The sequence below is a fragment of the Ambystoma mexicanum genome, chromosome 9 (genome assembly GCF_040938575.1).
Source record: "Ambystoma mexicanum isolate Mex_15411 chromosome 9, UKY_AmexF1_1, whole genome shotgun sequence".
Taxonomy (NCBI): Eukaryota; Metazoa; Chordata; class Amphibia; order Caudata; family Ambystomatidae; genus Ambystoma; species Ambystoma mexicanum.
This window is the reverse complement of record NC_090931.1, coordinates 917,819,865-917,841,202: the sequence shown is the minus strand read 5'-3', so window position 1 is coordinate 917,841,202 and position 21,338 is coordinate 917,819,865. Positions and strand designations below refer to the sequence as shown.

Genomic DNA, 21,338 nt, shown 5'->3' with positions numbered 1-21,338 from the left:
CTATTAGTAGGTGGGCTGACCTAGCCCAAATTCTAAGCGAAAGCAGAAGAGGCTTATCGGCTATCACTTTTTTATGGACCACATCCCCAGTTCCTCTCTTGCCATGACTGCATAGGTATTTGTTGGAACTCACAGGAGGGATGAGAGGAACCAATTTACCTTTATCGCCAGTGCCAAAGCATTGGTGTGGTGCCACAGTCCACTGCCATACAAAGTCACTGTAATAGCCTTGCTTTTGTACGCTTGCTCTCACCTGCTTAGACAGCTAGGGTGACCCAACTAGTTGGTGGACGCATAAAGTACCTCATTCGCTTGAGTCACCTCTGCCCATCTGCCCTAACCATGATTCCGAAGCTGAAAATTCAGTGCCCAAATTATTGAACCAGGGAATCACCACTTAGTTCTCATCCTCAGCCATAACCCTATGCCTTAATTGTAGAACAATACAAACCATCAGTGTACTTTTTGATGTATTAAAACAGAGCCCCTTGTGTTTACAATGGGCCTGAGTGCCCCCCAGAAGTCTTATTAAGCCGTTCTCTGTGTGGGAGAATACAGCGAGTCATCTGGAAATGGCAAAATCGGATGCTTTCTCTGGGCTTTTTGGGCACCCATTCTCTGAAACTATACCATCACCCCATTAAGGACTAGGTTAAAAGGTGTGAGGGTTTTAGTAGGAATAAGGTTGAATCTAAAATGCACAATGAAAAAACTGCTGATGAATGGTAGAGCTGCGAAGCAAAGAAGGATTTAGTTGTTTTGGATTTTAAATACTATCAGGTGTAGAGTTACATGGCTTAGCCAACTGAATGTGTTCTCTAGTCATTGTATCTTTCCCCAACAATAGATTTAAAGCCTGCACTCTGGTATGTGTTTGAGTAAAATTGGGGTTGTCTAAACAGGATGCAGCATTGATTACTATCTGGTCATAATAGACTTTATGAAGTCAAGGGCTCGCCGGCGCCCTGTCATTGGTCATCCAATCCTGGGTAATAGCTGGGTAAGGGGAGCATGGTCATTCCACCAAGTTGAATGTCACAACATAGTTGTGGCAATAGCCATTAGATCTTTCACATACCCTATCCCCAACCCACAGTGCACAGCATACAGGGGCGCTGAAGAGGGAAGGACGGGCATGTTGCCACAAAATGCGTTCTCAGAATTTTGTCTAAGGGCAGGATAATAAGATGCCAGAACCATGAAGGATCATCAATTGTATTTTAGACCTATATGTTTTGAGCATGATCCCAGCCGGTTGAGTTATAACTCTGGTGAATTTAGAGACAGCCTGGGTCATGCGTATTGCCCGATTGGAGATATGAGCTGCCCACCCCCCCCCCATTTAGTTTAGTTTTTTTTCTTACATAGCGCACCTAACCCAAAGGCATCTGGGTGCTTTTGCTTAGGCTTACAACAAATTGTTACATGAGGTGAGAACATACATATTACACACAATAATAAAATACAATGACAAAGAAATCATGTAGGCAACTGACTTGTGTTACAAATAAAATCATGGGGCCTCATTACAGGTCGGGCGGTCCGGAAATAACAGTGGCGGTAAACCCGCCGCCGCAATTCCAGACCGCCCGATCTCGAGTCCTGCAGGCGGGAGGTGGCGTTCCCGCCAGGTCTGACCTAGCGGGTTTACCACCGCCCGCCTGCAGGCGGACGTGGAAACACCGGCACTATCACGAGATGCTGCCGGTGTTTCTATGGTCCCCATTCCCATTGAGTCCTATGTGACTCAATGGGAATGGGGATTTACACCATTCCACCTCCGGAATTCCCGGGAATCACGGAGGCGGAATGGTAATACGAGTCCGGCGGTAACCAGGCAGTTTTACCGCCTCAGTTACCGCCAGACTCGTAATGAGGCCCATGGTTTGCCTAGCAGGAGGGTGAGATACAGTTTTATACAGTATACTATACAGTTAAGTCAATAATCGTACACTGTTGGTAACAATGGATCTGAAGGTTGTCAAATTCCAATGATGTGCTCAATGGGATCTCTTCTGAATTAAACTTCCTATGTATTTTGGCCCCCTGCAAGTTATTCATACAGACGGTTTGGCAGAATTTATTTTTAATATTCTACCTCTCATGAACAAAGAATATTGATCAATGAGAGATTGGAGTGGCCTGGGAGATTTGGCTAGCAGGACAGCTTTGTCTGCATAAAATAAGACGTAATCTATGCCATCCTATTAGTGAGATTTGACTATCAGGACAGCGCTGTGTGCATAGGACAGGAGAGGAAATCTACGCTGTCCATAACACTAAACATTTATCTGTTAAACCTAGACAGACGTGATCTAACTGCAAAAGTTACACTACTCCTTATTTTACCCTAACTCCTACCCAAACTCCCACATCACCAGCCCTCCATAAGCACCCAACCCCTTACCCTAATTCTAACCCAACACTTTTCTAACCGTATCCTCTAGCCTTATTTTAATCCTAGCTGTTATCCTATACCTAAACCAGGCAATCACAAGGCCCCCCAGAACCTCATTACCACCAATCCTAACTCTCACCCTAACAGCAGTGCATTTTGGCTTCTTCCACCCCCATTCTACATTAGCCCTAGCCTCTATCCCCACCCTAGCACTTAACCTAACCCTAAAGCAGGCAATCACAAGCCCTCCCCAATTATTTGTTTCTCCAATTGAGTTGGGGCACAGCAGTATACATCATGTGCCTCCTTCTCTCATGTGCCCATGCCCACTCTTATAGTACACAATTGTTCTGCCACATGCTGAGTTTTATCGCTGTGCGTTTTGCACCCTGATTATGACGACATCCATCTTTCCAGTTAGAAACTGAAACTACCTTTGCAGTGTGGGGAAAATTGGAGATGTTCCTCAGTGGAACAATATTTAACAAAAGGTCACACTGGGACTTCAAAATGTATGAATATCTAACAACAACAGAAATTAGGAGAAAATGTCCCTTAATAAGATTGAAACAATGGCGCTGGCTAAACCCTGGCAGATACGAACTGAGCGCGCATGCATCATTCTTACACGCAGCATCATTAAAGACTACATGACCTGAGCATAAGCAGCCCATCCCAACCAGTCACAAATACGTTACTCTTAATACTCACTTTTAATGTATATGATAGTTTATTTATGTAGTGCCTATACTCAATGGGCCTCATTACAACCCTTGCGCTCCTGGAATGAAGGGGGGCGGTACGGGACCGGCCCCCTTCATTCCGGGAGTGCGTATTCCGAGGTTCCCTTCGCAGGACCCGGATCAGACGTCTGGTAAAACCAGACGTCTTTTCAGGGTCCCGCGAGGGGAATAGGGAGGTAACAACGGGACACTTATAATGTGCCCGTTGTTACCTCCATCCCCATTCCCATTGAGCCCTATGGGGGCTCGAATGGGGAATGGTTCCTGCAAGGAGGACTTACCGGGTCCTCCTATGTTGGAATGACCCGGTAAGTCCCCATTGCAGGAACCTGGTAAAGGAGCCCAGTTTGGAGGCAGCCGTGGAGCTAATAGCTCCACGGCTGCCTCCAAACTTGTAATGAGGCCCAATGTGTTACAAAGCGCTTCACGACAAGGGAGGGAACAAGGGAAAATGCAAAACATTCTCACAGGCCATGAACACCAAGAATTTTAAATTAACTATCGTACTCGGCCTGATGACATTTCAGATAGTGCAAGAGCTAAGACATAGATAAGGAAGGGATGGGGAGAGTGGGAAGGAAATGGAAACAGACAGGCGACTACTGTACTAGGCCTGACGACATTTCTGGTGGAGCCGGAGAATTACACGAGGTGAGGGAGAGGGGAGGAGAAAGGAGGGAGAAGAACAAAACAAGCGACTATCGTACTAGGCCTGATAACATTTCAGATAGTGCTGGAGGGGGAAGAGGGCAGTCACCTCTGCTTTTATAATTGCACATATTAAGCAATGTTCTGAAGCCATGCATATGTGGAACAAACATGATTTTTTAAAAGAGCTAAGGTGATTACTTATAAAAAGGTCATGTCTATGAACAGAAATGCCACAGTTAAAGTACACAGACTCAGTGCAAGCATAATCATACATAAGGTCTACACGTTGGGAATGCCAATGTTAAAGTAATAGCATTCACTACAACTGAACTAATTCTCTAATCCAAACAAATCCCAACATACCACAAATGTCACCTTAGCTCACACTGCACCACTACTTCACAACACTCGCTTTTACGATAGATAGCACGGATGGGAGCTGCGTAATATTTTAAGGGAGTGTTGTGTGAAATAGTAGTATATTGTTAACATGGCACTACACTACACAAAATGGGGTTGTTCACATCACACCACCACTTCACAAAACTGTCTTCAACTAATCCATGGAGGTGAGTTACCTAATATTGCAAGTGAATGTTGTAAACAGTGGTGCAGTGACGTGGCGCAGTGTAAGGTTGCATTTGTAGTATGTTTGACTTTGAACTGACTGCTGTTACCATGACATTGGAATTCACAACTTTTGTACACTTTTCAGTTAGTAATTTCTGGACTCAGTCATCGCCCCTTACCTTTCGCATTCCCAACGTTTGCAGTTGCTACCTTTTTGTAAGTGGTAACATGAGCTCTTTCGTATTTCCCCACTTGTGAAATGTTTGTTTCACAGTTCACTCAGTGTGTTTGGTAAGTGTTTTGTTTTGTTTAATATGCTCCATTTCTACACAAGTGGCGTGGACATCCCGTAATTCACCCCACGATGTGCCTCTATATTTCATTGTTCGTACGTATGCATACATTAATTCCACGCTTTTTTGTTAATTTCCTGGTTGTTCTTGCTGCATATTGCTGTGCGTAGTTGCCAGGGTCAATCTCGCAGAGTTTCAAAATGTAGGGGCTGTAATAATGAATTTTCCCATGAAAGTCAGGTCTGCTAAACAGTCACACTTTCAGACAGCGCTCCGTATTTTACAAACTGTTGTTGGTGGGTTTGTACCCAGATAAGCCTGCCGGCCACTGGGTGCATTATTGAACTCGCCAACATCCACACATAAGACAATGTAAGACACCCTCTGTATACCTACTTCAATGGGGCTTCACTTTTAGAAAGTGCCAAGCCGGCTTGTTCACTACAAAAGTGTAAACAGGATTATGGTTGCTAAATCTTCTACCCAGTATGGAGAAAATTGGACCAGAAGAACAGTAGCAACTATGTTGAGTAACTTTGTCCTTTCTGATTTGAGTGTGGGTGGCCCCTAGGAGCCAATTAGAAGGAGCCTTGGGCTGGAAACGTAGTAGCAGTGTTATGTCAATAGCATTAATGTTCTGTGCCCCACTGGCATCAAGTACTTTTCTGAAACCTCCATTAAGTATTTCTATTTTGAGGTGTGCATCACTTTTTTTTGGTGGTATGTTATTTGGGATTTATAAAAAGCTTGTATCCAAAGCGTTTCATAAAAATAGTACAATAAAATGAAAATACAAGCAAGAATCCAACAATCAGCCTTGTATATCGGTTTGTAATAAATACGTCTTCAGTGAAGAATGAAATAAAGAGTATGAAGAAATCCAATGGAGAGAAAGTGGAAGCGAATTCCAATGAAAAGGAGCTAACAAAGTAAAAGAATGGAAACGGGAACTAGCACAGGGAGGACGAGATGCTGCAAGGAGAAATTTTTTATTTTTTTATTTTTTATTTAGCTGAATTTAATCAACTTTTAAAAACAACATATTATGTACAATAGAATTGAGAAGAAGAAAAGAAAAAAAAACGAAGAAACAAAAAAAACAGGTTCAAATACAAAAAATAACAAGCACAATAAATACATTTCTATATGTGAATAAATAACAATTTTAACTTGGCTCATCCGATCATATTCATTTGCTGAGTTTAAAATATAAAAAATTAAAAAATAAGTTTTTAATTAGCTGGGATCTCCCACTTTAAGACATTCTAGAAGGTCTACATCATGTAGAAAACGAATGACATTGATTCTAAGTGATATATTTTTACCTTCAAGTATCATTTGCCATAATAAATCTGAAGACAAGTTAACATATTCTTTGAGAGTAGATTTGAGAAATTGAATTCGTTTCATATGTAGAGAAGTACATTCAGTGAGCAGATGTTTAAGTGTTTCTTTTTGACCAAGATCTTCACAATGTCTACAGCTATTATCAACCAACAATTTCCGTCTCTCTAATATCTCGCGTGTTGGGCAAAGATTGAATCTCAATCTAGAAAATTCAATTCGATGTATAACTGACGGGGACTTAAGTAGATATGGTTCCACTGAACCATGTTTTTTATGAAACAGAAAATAGTTTTTAAAGTCACACAATTTTGCACAATGCTCTCGGGTTCTAATCCAATCAGCATCAAACATCATGGTTTTTGCCTTATTAGGATTTTCAATTAGAGTTTGCAATGACACATCTGCTTCTGCTAGTGCATTAATCGCAATTTGGCGCCATTTTGACATGTGTAATTCTTTGCTAGTAAACATATGAGTTGACAAGGTGCCTATCAGCATCAAAGTGTCCATAGTCATTATGCATTTGCGAAACAAACTAACAATAGACCAGAGGTGTCGAGTATACAAAGAAATGAAACCCAGTTCATGTCTAATCCAAGAGATAGAAATACAATTTGGAAGACCTAGGCATCGTCTCCAATACAAACTCTCCAGTCTACTCCAGAACGATTCGGGCATTAGTTCCTGTGTTTCCGAACCATAAAGGAGAATCGGAGTGACCTTTTGACAATAGAAAGTTACTGCTGGGATAATTGAAAACTTCCCCAGCCTTGCCTGGATGATCTTTATTTGTGCAAGCATCTGGGTCAATTTCCCAGTGATGGTATGCCAATGTGATTGAGTTCTAACATTAGAGATGGTCACACCTAAATAGGTGTATTGATTGACCACTTCAATTTCACATTTATTAAGATGCCAATAAAAGGATTTGCTCTGCTTTTGCTGTTTAGCAGCAAAAATAATGATTTTAGTTTTAGAAAGATTAACGGATAGCAAATTCTTTTGAGTGTATGAAGCTACTCCGTCAAGTAAATGTTGAAGGCCAGAAGGAGTTTTTGAGAGAAGAACAAGATCATCCGCGTAAAGCAAGGCAGGAGTTGGTTTTAGTGCTAATTTTGGAGGATCTCCTACGGTGTATGCAAAACTTAAACCAATGTCTGAAATGAAAAAATTGAATATTGATGAGGCTAACACACATCCCTGTTTCAGGCCCCTATAGGTTTTGATTGGAGGGGTTAAGGTACCTTCACAAGTCAGTCTTATCTGAATTGTTGTCCCTGTGTGTAGGGCATGAATTAAAGAAATTAAATACGCGGGACAGCCAGCGAGATTCAATTTCTGTAAAAGGATTTCACGCGAGACAGAGTCAAAAGCAGCTCTTAGATCAACAAAAGCCAAGTAGAGCGGCTGTTGCTTCATAGAATGATCATTTAGAATAGATGTTAGGGAAAAGAGATTGATGGAAGTTCCCAAACCCTGTATGAATCCAGTTTGACAGGGATCACGCCTGAAGTTTCGGTGCGTCCATAAATTGAAGTCTCGCAGGACAAATCGTGCAAACAACTTTCCAGGAGCATCAAGAAGGGCAATTGGCCTATAATTCGAGGGATTAGACCGATCACCCTTCTTGAAAATTGGAACAATTATTGACTGGCACCAAGACTCAGGAATGACACCAGTTTTGAGTATTTGATGAAATATACGGTGCAATATGGAGGTCCATTCAAGTGGAGACTGCTTGAAAGTGTAATTAGACAGGCCATCCGGGCCAGGAGCTCTGGAGGAGCTAGATTTCTGAATGTAAAATAGAATATCCTCCTCCAAGATTTCCATTTGTTCATAAGTTGTTGAAGGTGGAGTGGTGGAGGCTTGGAGTACTTCCGGCAGGGCATACAAGTTCTTAAAGTGTTCAATCCAAACGCGCTCCAATACACCATTTATCTGTACAGGGGCCTGTGAATCATGATTTGCCAAATTTAGTAAGGACCATATAGCAGAAAGGTTTTTGGCGGTAATGGCAGATAGCATTGCTTCACCATCATGTTGCAATTGAGTGAATCTATAACACCTCAACCAATTTTTGTATTTGCATTTAATAGTTTTTATAGTAGCAAGTCTAATAGCAGTTGGTAAGTGCGCAGCACGACGCTTTTGGAGATTCACCCAGTTCTTTTGATGTTGTATCTCATGGTCAAAAGTATGTTTGTGAATATGGTGAAAATGAAAATTAGGACCAATTTTAGAGCGAAACAATGCCAAATGAGTGGTGTACGACTCCTGAGGGTTGTTTATAGTTCATTCAGCAGTAATAAGCTGCTTAAATTGGTCCAATTTTTTAGGCGTCCAGCGCAATCTTGTGCGAGCATTATTAACCACAACAGAAGTAATATAAGTAGATTCTCTGAAAACGGGGGAGGCGGAAGGGAAATTCCACCTAACAGATAGGAGATTGTGATCACTAGTATCACGTTTAATTATTTTAAAATTAGAAATTTCCGAGAAAGTGTGTTTATTGACTAATACAAAATCGCAAGGAGAAATTGTGACTGAGAGCGAAGAGAACGAGTAGGGATATAAAATGAGACTCGTGAGGAAAGATAAGTAGGTGCACGATTGTGAAGAGATTTAAAAACTAGACACAAAAAGTTAATTTTGAGACAAAAATGAAAGAGAGCCAGCCAAGAGTAGAGAGAGAAGAGACAATTGAATCACATGGTAGAAGAAGGTAAAGAAGACAAATGGCAGCGTTAAAGACTGATTGCAGTGGAGCAAGTGAGAGAAATTAAGACCAAATATAGAAAATGAACAATAGAAAAGTCAGAAAAAATTTATGAGGAGATCAGGAGTTTTGTTGCATCAAAAGTTAAGAAAGGACGAGTTTTGCAGATGTTCTGCAAATGATAACAACAAGCGCAGGAAGATAAAGAGATATGCCGAGTGAAGGATAAGTCCGAATCAAATGAAGGTCCCAAGGTACAAGCCGAGGAGGAAATAGAAAGCAAAGAGGGAGGAAAAGAAATAGAGGAAGGAGGAAGAAGATAAGGAATCGTGTTTGCGGGCAAAAAGAGTACTTCAGTTTTGGCAGCAATTAATACCAAAAAATGTTATGTCATCCAGGAATTGATAGCTCGAGGACATGTGGAGATTTTATTGAGAACTTCCAGAGTGAAAGAAGAGAAAGACAAGAACAGTTGAGTATCATCCGCATAAAAGTGGCAAGAAAGACTGAATGATGAAATAACTTGTGACAATGGAGAAGTGTAGAGAGAAAAAAGGAATTGACCGAGCCTTGGGGAACACCATGAACAAGAGGAAATATGTCAGAGGTTGATTCAGCCCAGGAGACCGAGAATATCCTTTGTGATGAGTAGGACCAGGAACCAAGAAAGAACAGACCCTGAAAATCCAAAAGAGGAAAGAGTAGAAAGAAAGAGAGAGTGATCAACAGTGTCAAAAGCTGCAGACAAGTCTCACAAAATAAGTAAAGGTAAGTGTTTAGAATAACGTGCTGGCAGTAAAGAATTGGAAACGGAAAGAAGAGCCGTTCCAGTGGAATGAAGAAGTTTGTCATAATTTCTTGTCAGGCTGCAGAATTAAAAATGACTAGAAGGTGGGAGGTATTAAGCTCCTGCTAGCATCCTAAAAGAGCCTAGTTATAATTGACACCAACAGCTTCCAGGAGCTCATTTTGACTCCCCAAGTCAACTGGTGCTATACATACACAATTGTGACATTAACTCTGTTTGGGGGGGTGTATAAAGGCGATTTAGAACACATATAAAAGATATTTAAATCCTAATCTGTAATATAATGCCAATAGTATATAGGGCCTCATTATGAGTTGGCGGTGCGGCCAAAAACGGTGGTAATGCAGTGGTAATTGAGTAACCACCACATTCTTGCCGCATTGGCGCACCCCCACCCCCAAATAAAGGGTTTGGTGGTTGGGTGGAGGAAAAACCTCCAGCAAAATGCCTGAGGTTAATCCGCCACCTTACTGCCAAAAGGCAGCCATGTTGGTGGAATTACCGTCAGCGGAATTACTGCCGGTGGTAATTCCACCGAATTCCCCATGCAGTCCTATGGACTCCATAAATGGGGACTAACACCGCCATATCTTCACTTGTAATCCGGCGGTAATTCCGCTGGACCAAGTGGGGATAATGGTAATAAAGTTTGGCAGTATTCCAGCGTGAGATCCACCAGAATACCGTCAAACTCATTATGAGGCCCATAGTATGCATACTATATGGACTTTAGATGTCTTACTCACAATGCAATTGCTTCTAGTTCTCCATCGGTATCTCCTGCTTACTAGGTTATGAACGATAGATACCCAGATGCTTTTAGCTCCTGTTTATGTAATCCCTATTTTGATCTCTGGTGTATTGTGCTGAAAACGTTTTTGAGGTTGAACAGATTGAGGCATATGTATTTTTAGAATAAAGATACTTTAATCTAGAAAATGTGTATGCAAGCACTGGTGTTAAACCATGTTGGGTCGAAGCCAGGAAGCCCTCTCTTTGATCCCCTGAAAAGTTTCTCACCATCCTCCAGGGAACAGGTACACTGCTTGGAAAACAGCTTCAAATCCAGTTTTGTCGCTTTAATGGCCACCTCACAAGGGTGCTGATTGGAGTGCTTTTGAAGTAGACAGATAGAGGAAGAGGATTCAGTTGCAATACTCCAGGACAGAGCTTCACTCCAGAGAGCGGTCTTACCATCATGGATTTTGATAGGGCTCCCAAGCTTTCTGCCCCCTCTCCACTTCCTGCAGATGAGCCACTGGGGGTATGGCATCAGCGGGAAAAGGGCAATTGTTACGGCAGCCAGGAATGGATCCCCTAATAACAGCCTTACTGTGGGCCAATATTTGGGGTAACCACTATTTGGGCCAAGGCCTGCCTGTCTGCAGAAACACTGGTACCTACTGGAAAAGGCAGCCCTGCAGGGGTTCTCTGGCAGCCCCCCTGCCTGGAGAGGTCAGAATAAGGACTCACCTTATACTTTGGGGCCCGGGACTAGGTCTCAGAACAACTCAGGGACAAAGGATCAGCCCTTGTTTCTGTATCAGGCCTCAAACCGCTTGTAAATTGCACTGACCCGAACATCGCCAGCCTCTCCCAATCGTCTTCGTGCCGCAAACCATTGCTGCTTGTGAACAGCTCTGTATGTTGGACCGAGTTGACCCACTCACCAAGCCCATGCTGAATCCCTGCCTCAGAAAGCTCCCAGTCTCCCGGACTGACATTGTAGAGCTCAAAGAACAGGACTGAAAGGTATTTGATGTGGTTCTGTCCCCCTGGCCTGCCTTGAAGTGCCCTAGTGGCATTTGCGACCCCATTGCTTACCCTTTTAAAGACATCTTCATTGAACTTGAACATGTGCTGCTAAAATTCATATCCGTCCACCCCTTCTTCAAATCCAGAGTGCCCTTCTATTCCCAAGTCTGCATTCTCTGTGTTTTCCTTGATAGGGGTGAGGAACTAGTGTTTGTATTAGTTGTGTGTATTTTTAGTTTAATTGGTGGTTTGTATTTGTATAGAACCCTGTTTGGACATTCCTTTTATTTTGGTTGCACAGTACTATCAGTGTTTTGGCTACTTCTGATCTAGCTCATATCCCTTCTGAAGGTTATACCCTGCTCTCGGCCTGCGCTACCCAAAGAGGCAAAGGAAGTATAGCATTCATGCTGAGCCTTGTCTCACCTTTATAATGGGTGTCACTGTTGGTTTAGTAGTAGTGAACGGCTGAGTAGGCGCTGTAGTCGCTATTCATTCATGTACTCCTGCAGAGCAGCAACTATTTCGTCACAGTGGTATACTGTAGTTATGAGGGAGACATACATGTGTTCTTCATGGGTTCTTGTTGGTGATGGTGCATGTGTGGGCATACCTCACCCGCCTATTTGCGAATGTGCTTTGTGTGTGTGGGCTTTGTGTGTGTGTGTGTGTGTGGGTGTGTGGGTGTGTGGGTGTGTGTGGGTGTGTGTGGGTGTGTGGGTGTGTGGGCGCGTGCGGGCGTGCGCAGTGTCTTTCCATCTGTTCATTCCACTGTCTGGTGTTTTGTTTCGTTAGTGTTTGTTCATTTTGCTGAGGCTCCACATGTATGAATTTTTTTTTTCTTAAAAAGTGAGCGTGAGTTTAGTTGATGTGCAAATAAATCTCGAAAATAAAGTGAGCTATGTCCGCGGAAAGCATATTTTTCGTGGGTCTACGGGAATCCAATGCAGAAAACACCTTTTATTCAGGATACTTTTCCCAAATGAAAATGGTCATGAAACTTCACCAAATTAGGCATGAACGCACGGATGTGGCTGGACCAGTTGCCCGCCAAATGTGATGGCGTGAGTTTAGTTTTTGTTTTAAGTAAAGTGTCATATAACCTCATCTATAGCGTCACAACCACGGCTTTATAATACATAACATACACTCTTGAGCGAATGTGTTGTTTTGATGCCCTTGGCACCTTCTTATATATGTGCGTGCGGGTGTGTGTATGTTTGTTTACATTTGAAAAAGAGATGTGTATTTACTCAGAGCTGTGCACGCGTCAAGCTACTGCATCGCAATCCAAGGTAATATCCGCATGCAACAGGAGCAGCCTTCAGCAGGGTTTCCGCAGGGTTTCCGCAGGCATAAATACAGGCCATGTGTAGGCCAAGCCGGCGGCTGGCATCTTAACATCTTCTGCACAGAGCTCTAGTATACTGGCGGGAAGGGGGAGGGGCCGTGTACAGAAACCTGACGTGTGTGCCATGGCCTGTTTTAGGCCTGGCAGAAGGCGGTGAATGCCGCCCTTTCAGGCGCATGTTCCGCTGGGCATCAAATGAGCGTCAGCAGACGCTGCCATTTTGAAGAATTCAAAATGCCACTGTAATTACTAGAGACGAGACTCGAGGTGTTTTTTTGCTTACAATATTTCCATCTCTTTTTCACTCCTGGCTTTTTTGAATCTTGGCTTTAGTAGTCTTGGAGTTCAGACCCCATCCTCCATTGTGCTGCATAATGACCTGCTCACAATATATGTCCCAGGAGAAGCTGAGGGCCCTAAATTGGGCAAGGCTTATTATCCCACGCAATAATGACCCATCCTGAGGTCTATAAAGATATTAGCATATATTGCTAATAGCAGCAAAAGTGTTGGAGTCGTGCTGGGGAACTTAAAAACATTTCATAGTGAGTAAAAACAAATACTCAAACCCTGCTCCAACTCTCTGCTTGTCAAGTGCTTCTCTAAGCAGAGAGCGGGTGGCAATTCCCTTTGCTCAGCTGGCACCCTCTTCTCCTCCTTCCTTCTCTCCCTCCCGTGCTAAACCCCAGAGTCGCTGTGATTGGTGGCCTGGGCCCTTATATGACCTTCTGGGTCCTGGCCTCCTCTCTGATCGCCCGCAGCATCCGCCCTCACCCTGCACTTGCCTTTGGACAGCACTTGGCCTGTGCTGCCTCACATGCCTGCACTTATTCTATGGCAGGCACTTACCTGTTGCCTTGCAACTGTCTCCCTGGCCCTTCAGCCCCCTGTGGATCCTCTAGCACTTACCCCCTCCCCTGTCCCTTCTCTCTTTCTGCACTTGCACAATCCAAATGTTCACGAGGAATACTAGGACCACTTGTTTGTATTTTGCATATTCCATTGTCTTGCTGTTTCCCTTGCTCCCGCCCATTTGCCCTGTGGGCACTTTGAAACACAATTTTATTGATGTATAAGCGCCTTACGTATGCCCAATAAAATAAATAAATAAATAAAATAAACATGGCCATGTATCCATGTATATTGGCTGTACCTATGTACGACAATGATGACTGTGCCTTGCAGTAACCATGGATGTTGCATTGTAGACGCCTGTGATCCAGAGATGTGGTTGGTGTATATAGCCCCAGTACTCATACAGGGTTGTTATTGTGTAGTGGATGTAGGTGTGCTTTTATGGGTGACATTACTACCGGAAAGCCTTTATCAATGTCTTGTGTGTGTCAAAGGGGTGTTGGGTGGGGTGATGTTGCCAGTGATGGTGTTTGTTGCTATGCGTATGCGATTTTGGAGATTCCAGTGATGATCACTGTCATGCTCAGTATATTTAATGTGAATGTCTATGCTGCCTGATTTGGCCTTTTTTGTGCAGGGTTACCTTCATTGCACACACTTTGACTGCAAATGCATGTGTTGCACACCAAACATACCCCTTACATCTGTAGGGCAGGTGAGTGTGTGCGTAAGGGCGTTTGTAGCTGTACATGTGCTTCAGGTGACAGCGTGGCAACAGCACCACGGGTGCCTCTAATGAATGTAGTCATTGATTTCTCCATGGCGTACATCATGGGAGACACATCTGTGTAGGATTGGAATCTGAATGACCAGTGTACAAGGGAGTGTGGGGATGTGATGGCCAACTCAACCCTGACACTTCTAGGGACGGCGAGACGACACATTCATGTAGATGAACAGGTACACTCAGGTGGTATTCCTCTGCCATAATTGGTGTGGCGGCCATGTGAAGTCAATTTCCACAGGAGGGTTGTAATGATGAACCAGTAGTTACACAGACCATACAGTGTCACTGTCTGTAATTAAGTAAGTGTCCAATCCAGGTTTCATAAACACTCATTTTGTACACACCACCCACAGGTTGTAGTTTGAATGATGTGTGTGCAATGTCCCTCCACACGATACAGTAAGGTGTTGTGGCTACACACTGGAGGTGGTGACACTTCAGGTGGATTTTGATGATGTATTGGGCTGTGTAGTAACATGCAGAGCTATGGGAATTTGGGAACAGGGCTGAGTTCTTGTGGGGTGCAGACCCAGGAGGCCCCTGCCTGGTGTTGCCCTGTCCAGGCCCCAGGTCCCACCCTCACTGCATTCTCCGTGCCTGTGTGTCCAGATGCTGGGCTTTGTTAGGACTCACATTCCATTCTGGCCATTTGGTTCAGCTTCCTGGGTGCCCGGTGGCCAGGACTGATGACCCAGTGTGTCATGGTCCACCTCACGGGGCCCAGCCAGCTCTTCCCCAGGGACCCACATGGCCCACAGCTTCCAGTCTCACTTCAGCATTACTCTGGCCTCAGGGGAAGTGGGCAATACATGCACTGTGGGCACCAAGCCAGCTGTGGGGTGGCTGGCTTGCTGCCTTCCTGTTGCACACATACAGGCGCAGGGGGCATCCACAACCTGCACCACACAACTGCTACCTGAAGTGGACAGTTCTCATCCACCATTGTGTCCCCACAGAGTGGGTGCTTATGGAGACAGACAAGTGACAGATGTTTGATCAACCATGTGCCCCATTTTTTATAATTCCAGGCGGATGCATTGGCGCAGGGTTGTATTTGGGGTGCACCTTGTGTGTGCTAGTCCCTTGCGGGGGATTCATGGGTTTGGGGTTATATGTGTGGTGTGGTGATGGGTGGTTGTACAGAGAGCAGGATTAGTGGGTGCAGGTTCACTTTGCTTTGCATGTAGGGGGCTCAACTTGGTGGGTGTACAGAGAGTAGGAATAGTGGGTGTAGGTGCACGCTGCTTTTGGAGGGCGCAGATTGGTGGGTGAACAGGGAATAGGAATAGTGGGTGGTGTTGGCGCACTTGCACGTGGGGGGCTCAGAATGGTGGGTGTACAGGGAGTAGGAATAGTTAGTGTACGGGCACGCTGCATTTGGTGGGTGCAGATTTGTGGCACTCCTGGGACTGTTAATGGTTGGTATGGGTGCAAGTAATGGTGATTACTTGTGAGTAATGACCATGCAATGTGTAACTTTTTCACTGCATTTCGTTTTTGTGCACAAATGGCCTATTTCTGTGGAACCTTGGTTTGCACCGGAGGCGGGTTGTGGGAGTATCAGGTGCAAAGGTCCCTGCTTGCACATATTTCTGTAAATGTGCTCCTCGTGCAATGCATTTGCGCCACGCAATCCTAGCGCATGTACTGGAACCTTTGTGGGCACTTTGCACGTTTTTAGGGAAATCAAGCCCTACGTGTCCAAAAACACTTTTCTTTCTGGGCCCTTCATTCTTATGGAGGGAGGGATCGGACGGTGATAAATTCCGTGAAGAAATGCTTTTTTAATAACACCGAGTACATTTTGAATATGTCCTTTTCGAGAAGTGAACCCACAGCAAGTTTCGGTTTAGAAAAAGCCCAGGGCCTATTATTAAAGAGTCCGCACACAAGTAAATGAATGTGTCAGGGGCAGCCTGGCGCGGGCAGTGCGCCACATTCTGTGCACCCAGAGATCTGGCCTGAGGCCAAATTACAGAAGCCCAGCAGCTTAACTGACCCTCGCCGTGCACAGGCTAATGCAAATCCGGGGCCCGGTGAGACTGATTGAAAGGGACGCTGCCAGCTCAAGTGTGCGTCACCCGGCGTGCGCCTGTCAGCGCCCGCCGTCCAGGGGCCTGCTTCCTGCCGAGTGACCTGCTTCCTGTTGCTCCACTTATAAAGTGTTCCCTGCACTGCCATTGTCACCTATATGCCCCGGAGGTCGGTGGCATTTCGACTCTGAAATAGCGGCCCTACGCGGTTTATTGGCAGTGATGGCTCCAGATTGTCCGGCAAACTGTTTCCTTTTTCTGTGCACCTGCACTCTCGCCTGATCATCCCCACGACTGTTTGGCGGAATTTTTCATGGGAATTAGTGCACATTTCAGATGTGTTTTGCATCACAGTAATCCCTCCTCCCCACCCCCGAACTCCCCAAAAATGTTTTACTGGTTTCAAACTATTCAACATTTTACACAATTTTAACATCATAAAACGTTTCTTGGTTACTCGCTCTCCCCCTCATCTTAACAATGACTCATCTTTCAATATTAAGTAATTAAATTAAGCAGTTTTTTGTACTTAATGCCTTTTCTTTTGCTATGCACAAAGTTGTTGATCAAAACTATACTGTGTATATCTAAATAAATAAAAAAAATCCAGATGCATGGCGGGCTGTAGTGCGTGATGGAGCACAATGCAACCAAGACTATGTTTCTGCGACTTTGCTGCTGAATTGTATGTGTCACGGGGAGTGTGTTGGCAGCAGTGACATCTTTCATTCAAGTAGGATTTGAGAGTTGCAAGTCACCGTCCTTTGTTCGATCATTCGGTGGGGGGGGGGGCTTGTGGTGACAGTCTCCATCACACAGGACACACTGTATCTGTAGGCTTCAGGCACATGTTTCTTTGGAAGGAACGTGAGCTTACCTGTTTTGTGTGTGTAAAAATATGATTAATGTTAACATGTGAATTACAGCCTAGAGATGGCTACAATCGAACAGCTTAAATGTTCCATCTTATTGTACTAATTCCCAGTAGAGCCTCTTACCAGTGCATGTTACTAGGTATTTGTAGGGGCCCGTTGTTGTAGTTGGGTAATGGTCTGGCCTGTATGATTCACCCGTTCTCCGCTACAGCGCTACTTCCAGAGGAGGGGGGACTTTTAGCATTCCACAATACCTTTCTAAGTTTTGTCAGAGTTGCCTTGTTCACTCAAAGTGCATAGTTGTACACCGTTCCGGGACAAGTATGTGTCTTTTGTCAGTAGGGTCTCCTCCCTCAGGGTGGTCGGGGTGTGCAACCTACCCCAGTGTGGTTTTAGTGTTGGCCTGCCCCCTGGGGGCGATTGGGTTTTACAGCCTCACACATCACGAGTGTGATTTGCCCGTGTGGGCACAGGTGGCGAGCGACAGAAGCTTGAGGACACAACTGATTAGATCCTGCAGGAGTGGATTTCTTTCTTGGAAGGTTGGCCATCACAGGGAGTCTGTTTTTTTTGCAACAATTCACAACACCTGAGGGTCATTTATCAGTCTGGGTTTGCTCCCTCTGATGACAAGCATGCATGACGCCAGAGTATGTTGTGCCAGTGCAGGTCTGTTCCAGCATTTGGGCAATCAGGGAATCTTGGCCGGGCCAGGACCAAGAACTGGCTCAAGGTAATCCTTGCTTGCCTCCAGTCCCTGGCCAAAAAACGGGCGGCCACCCCCCCACAGCCCCACAAAAAAGGGAAAAGTTTGCCAACAATAAAAACATCTTTTCCCCAATCAGGAGTAGAACCTGGGTGGAGCAGAGTGAACAGGTGTGTCCAGTAGACATGTTCAACTGGTAGAGCTGCCTGGCCTGCTTATAAGCCCCGTCCTGTGTTGAGTGGGGCATTTCTTCGCACTGGCACATGGCATTTTGCAGGAAAGCATGGCCTTCAGCTGACCAGTGTGAGCCCGTAAATATAATTATGAGGCTACTGCATTCAGTTGGAGGTCGTCTTCAACACTTAGGAGTCCGGCGGTAGCCGTGCCGGAAAAACCGGCAGGCTGCCACCGGGCCGGTAATTCCATTCCGCCTCCGTGATTGCTAGAATCACCGGGGCATTACAACCCCGGTGACCTGGTAATTTTGGAGGCGGAATTCAGTAAATCCCCATTCCCATGGAGTCACACAGTACTCCATGGGGATGGGGACCATGGAAACACTGTTTCCATCTATGACAGAGTCAGTGTTTCCATGGCCGCCTGCAGGCGGGTGGTGTTACTTCCGCGAGGTCAGACCTGGCGGGAGTGACACCTCCTGCCTGCAGGACTCGGAATCAGCCGGTCCGGAAACAACGGCGGCGGCGGATTTACCGCCACCGTTGTTTCCGGACTGGCTGACTTGTAATGAGGCCCTGTGTCTTTCTTTCACAAAGTGAAAAAAAGTTACTCAGAATATATATTACGGGCAAAGTCTAGGGGGGGGGGGGGCTGAAAGGCAAATTGCGCCGATGTTCTTTCACAAAGCACGCAAACATTTACTATGGATTTGCATTAAGAGGACCAGAGTTTCAATATCCCATTGGAACAGAGATAAGGCCGAAGGTTTTGTGATATTTAAATTAAAATATGTTACTTCTGTGGTTTCCCAAATACCCCAGGTAAGATGTACTCGGCCATTTTTTTTCCGGCTCGGCTCGCGTTTGGCTCTTGGACTCATGCCAGGCCACGTGACTCAGCTCTGGCTCAGCTCCACCTATGAGTCCACTGGCTCGCCCGCCTCTAGCCTAGCCCATAAGGTTGGCCAGTTCTTGCAACCTTCCATAACAGTCTCGGCCTGTATCCTCGGGATGGCGAGGCTTCCATTTGAAATAACATTTCCTAGATTTTATTGTTTATGAACCAGACTTTCAAACTCCCAAAGCGGCCCACCCCCACCAAACTCTCCACATCACTGCTCTGCAATGTCATTTAAAGCATCATTAATACGCCTGCTCTCAAGTTAATTTCCTCTGGCGGCTGGTTGGCTATCGGCGAGGCTCATCTGAAAAAGCAAATGATCTTTGTAAAGCGTATGCAGGCATATTTACCCAAGTCCTTCTGCTGTTGCGTTCGGAGACCGTGGCCGGCGCAGCAAGCTGGGCTCTACTAAAATCAAGCGGGAGACTAATGGCTGCACTCATTGCCAGAGTTAGTTCAAGTGCAGCCTCTGACGCAAAGCGCCGTTGATTAAAATGTATAACGTGCTGTCATGAAACCCAGCCTACGAGTGAACTCATTTGAGAACTACAGCTGTCGGCCTTTGGGAATTTCTAATAACACCCGTCATTATCTTTCAGTTAATACTGTTTCACGGACCAATCAGCGCTCATATGGCGCTTGCAAATCCCGCTCACTTAACCCCCTTGAACGGCCTTTGTGCCACAATTTGTACCTCCACACAATCAGATTACTCTTAATCTAAATGATTTGTGTCCTTTAGGGGACAGATAAACTCTAATCCCCCGGCTTCATAAAGTCGAGTAAATCCCGCCGCTGCCACTAACTGCAACACTGCTTTGTGGGTCTCCCTCCGGCCGCGCAGCGAAGATGCAGTCGGTTGGTCGACATTAAACTGCTGCGCGTGGCAGTTCACAAATATAGAAAATGATTATACTTAGTGCACAGGAGGAGGTGCACCGAGGTATGCTTTGGCCACCAGGCTTCTAGGAGAACAGGGAGGTACCCCTTGCAGGGTTTCTGCAGGAGGCTTTGCTCACCAGCTGGTCTTCCTGTCTTTCAAGAAAGGTAGTATTGATTGTGCTGAGAGCATTTTCTGCTGAGATATGAATACATAAGCTTGTGTTCCCTAGAAGCGATCCCTAGGACATTAAAAGGATGCACGTCTGATCTCAGGGGTTAATATAGCAGTGTTGCCTGGTGAAACTTCCTGGAGTGCAGCAGCGGTTTAGTCCACCTGGAAGTAAGTGCAGGCCCAGGTGTGCAAGTTCCTAGAATGTCCACTACCACACTTCCCAAAGCGTGCACTACGACTCCTCTATTTACAACAGCAGACAAGCATACGCTAACACTGGCTGGGGTCTGACTAGGGAAAAGAACGTGGAAAAGGGCACCTTTTGCCGTCTTCCTCCTTCCTCCTCCGCCCCATATTCTCAGTGTGGGAACGAAGTGCGCAAAAAGCGTGCTAATGCAATTTCCTCTGGTTTAACACTTTCTTGCACTTTGCTGTGCAAATGACGAAAGTTGAATGCAGGGGACAGATGTGCATAGTAGTGACAATGTTGGTGGTGTATCCCGTGTTACAATAAATCCTTTAGTGTGGGGGATAAGTGCAGAGACTGGCAACCATACTCACGCATTAGGTCAGTGACCATTGGGTAATTGGCACTTTGGGAATTTGTGAAAACTCCTGAAGAGCCAATATGACACTGGCAGTAGCCGTGCCAGTGAATACCAGCACGGCTGCCGCCGGAGTCATGAATTTTCTGGCGCCCGGGAATAGGAAATTACCTGGGCATTACAGCCCCGGCGGATCCGGTAATTGCCCACTCCCAGGTCACTGGACTCAATGGGAATGGGGAGGACGGATGCACCGGCACCATTCATGAATGGTTCCGGTGCATCCGTCAAGGTCTGAGAGCGGGTGCCTTCCCGCCCGGCATGTCAGACCTGGCGGGATGAAAGGCACCCGCTTCCAGACTCGTAGTTTGCTGGTCCGGAAACAACGGTACTGGCAAGCTTACTGGTACAGTTGTTTCCGGACTGGCACCCTCATAATGACCCCCAATGTCTTAAAGGCTTGCTGGAGCTGGTTCCGGTAGCCTCAGCCCTGCCTGTTGTAAAAGGGCACAGGGCACCCTGTCGCCAGCTCAAGCTACTGCAGCATCACCAGAACATGTTCCTGATGTGAGAGTAGGGTGGTAGAGAGGGTTTGGGGAGCTGAAGTTTCCGCGCCTGATTTGCAACACGCATAGGCGTGGGTTGGAAAACGGGTGTCAGTCGCCTCCATTTTTGTTTACTTTTCAAGGAAGGGAACATTGATGAGATCGGCGCTTTCAATAATGTTGAAATAACCGAATGACAGAAACCCTACTTCAGTTAATGTGTGTG

At 45.4% G+C, this 21,338-nt stretch overlaps 1 protein-coding gene across 3 annotated transcripts in view; it reads right to left on the bottom strand.

Moving 5' to 3' along the window:
* Positions 1–21,338, bottom strand: part of ZNF385B (zinc finger protein 385B) — a 1,357,263-nt gene that overhangs the window by 1,151,862 nt on the left and 184,063 nt on the right. Inside the window, exon 1 of one of the 3 annotated variants that reach the window (XM_069616088.1) lies at positions 19,319–19,494. The exons of the other annotated variants lie outside the window; for them this stretch is intronic. The gene's annotated coding sequence lies outside the window, so the exon portion shown is untranslated. Of the gene's footprint in view, positions 1–19,318; positions 19,495–21,338 lie in introns of those variants that run through there. 3 annotated transcript variants of the gene reach the window in all.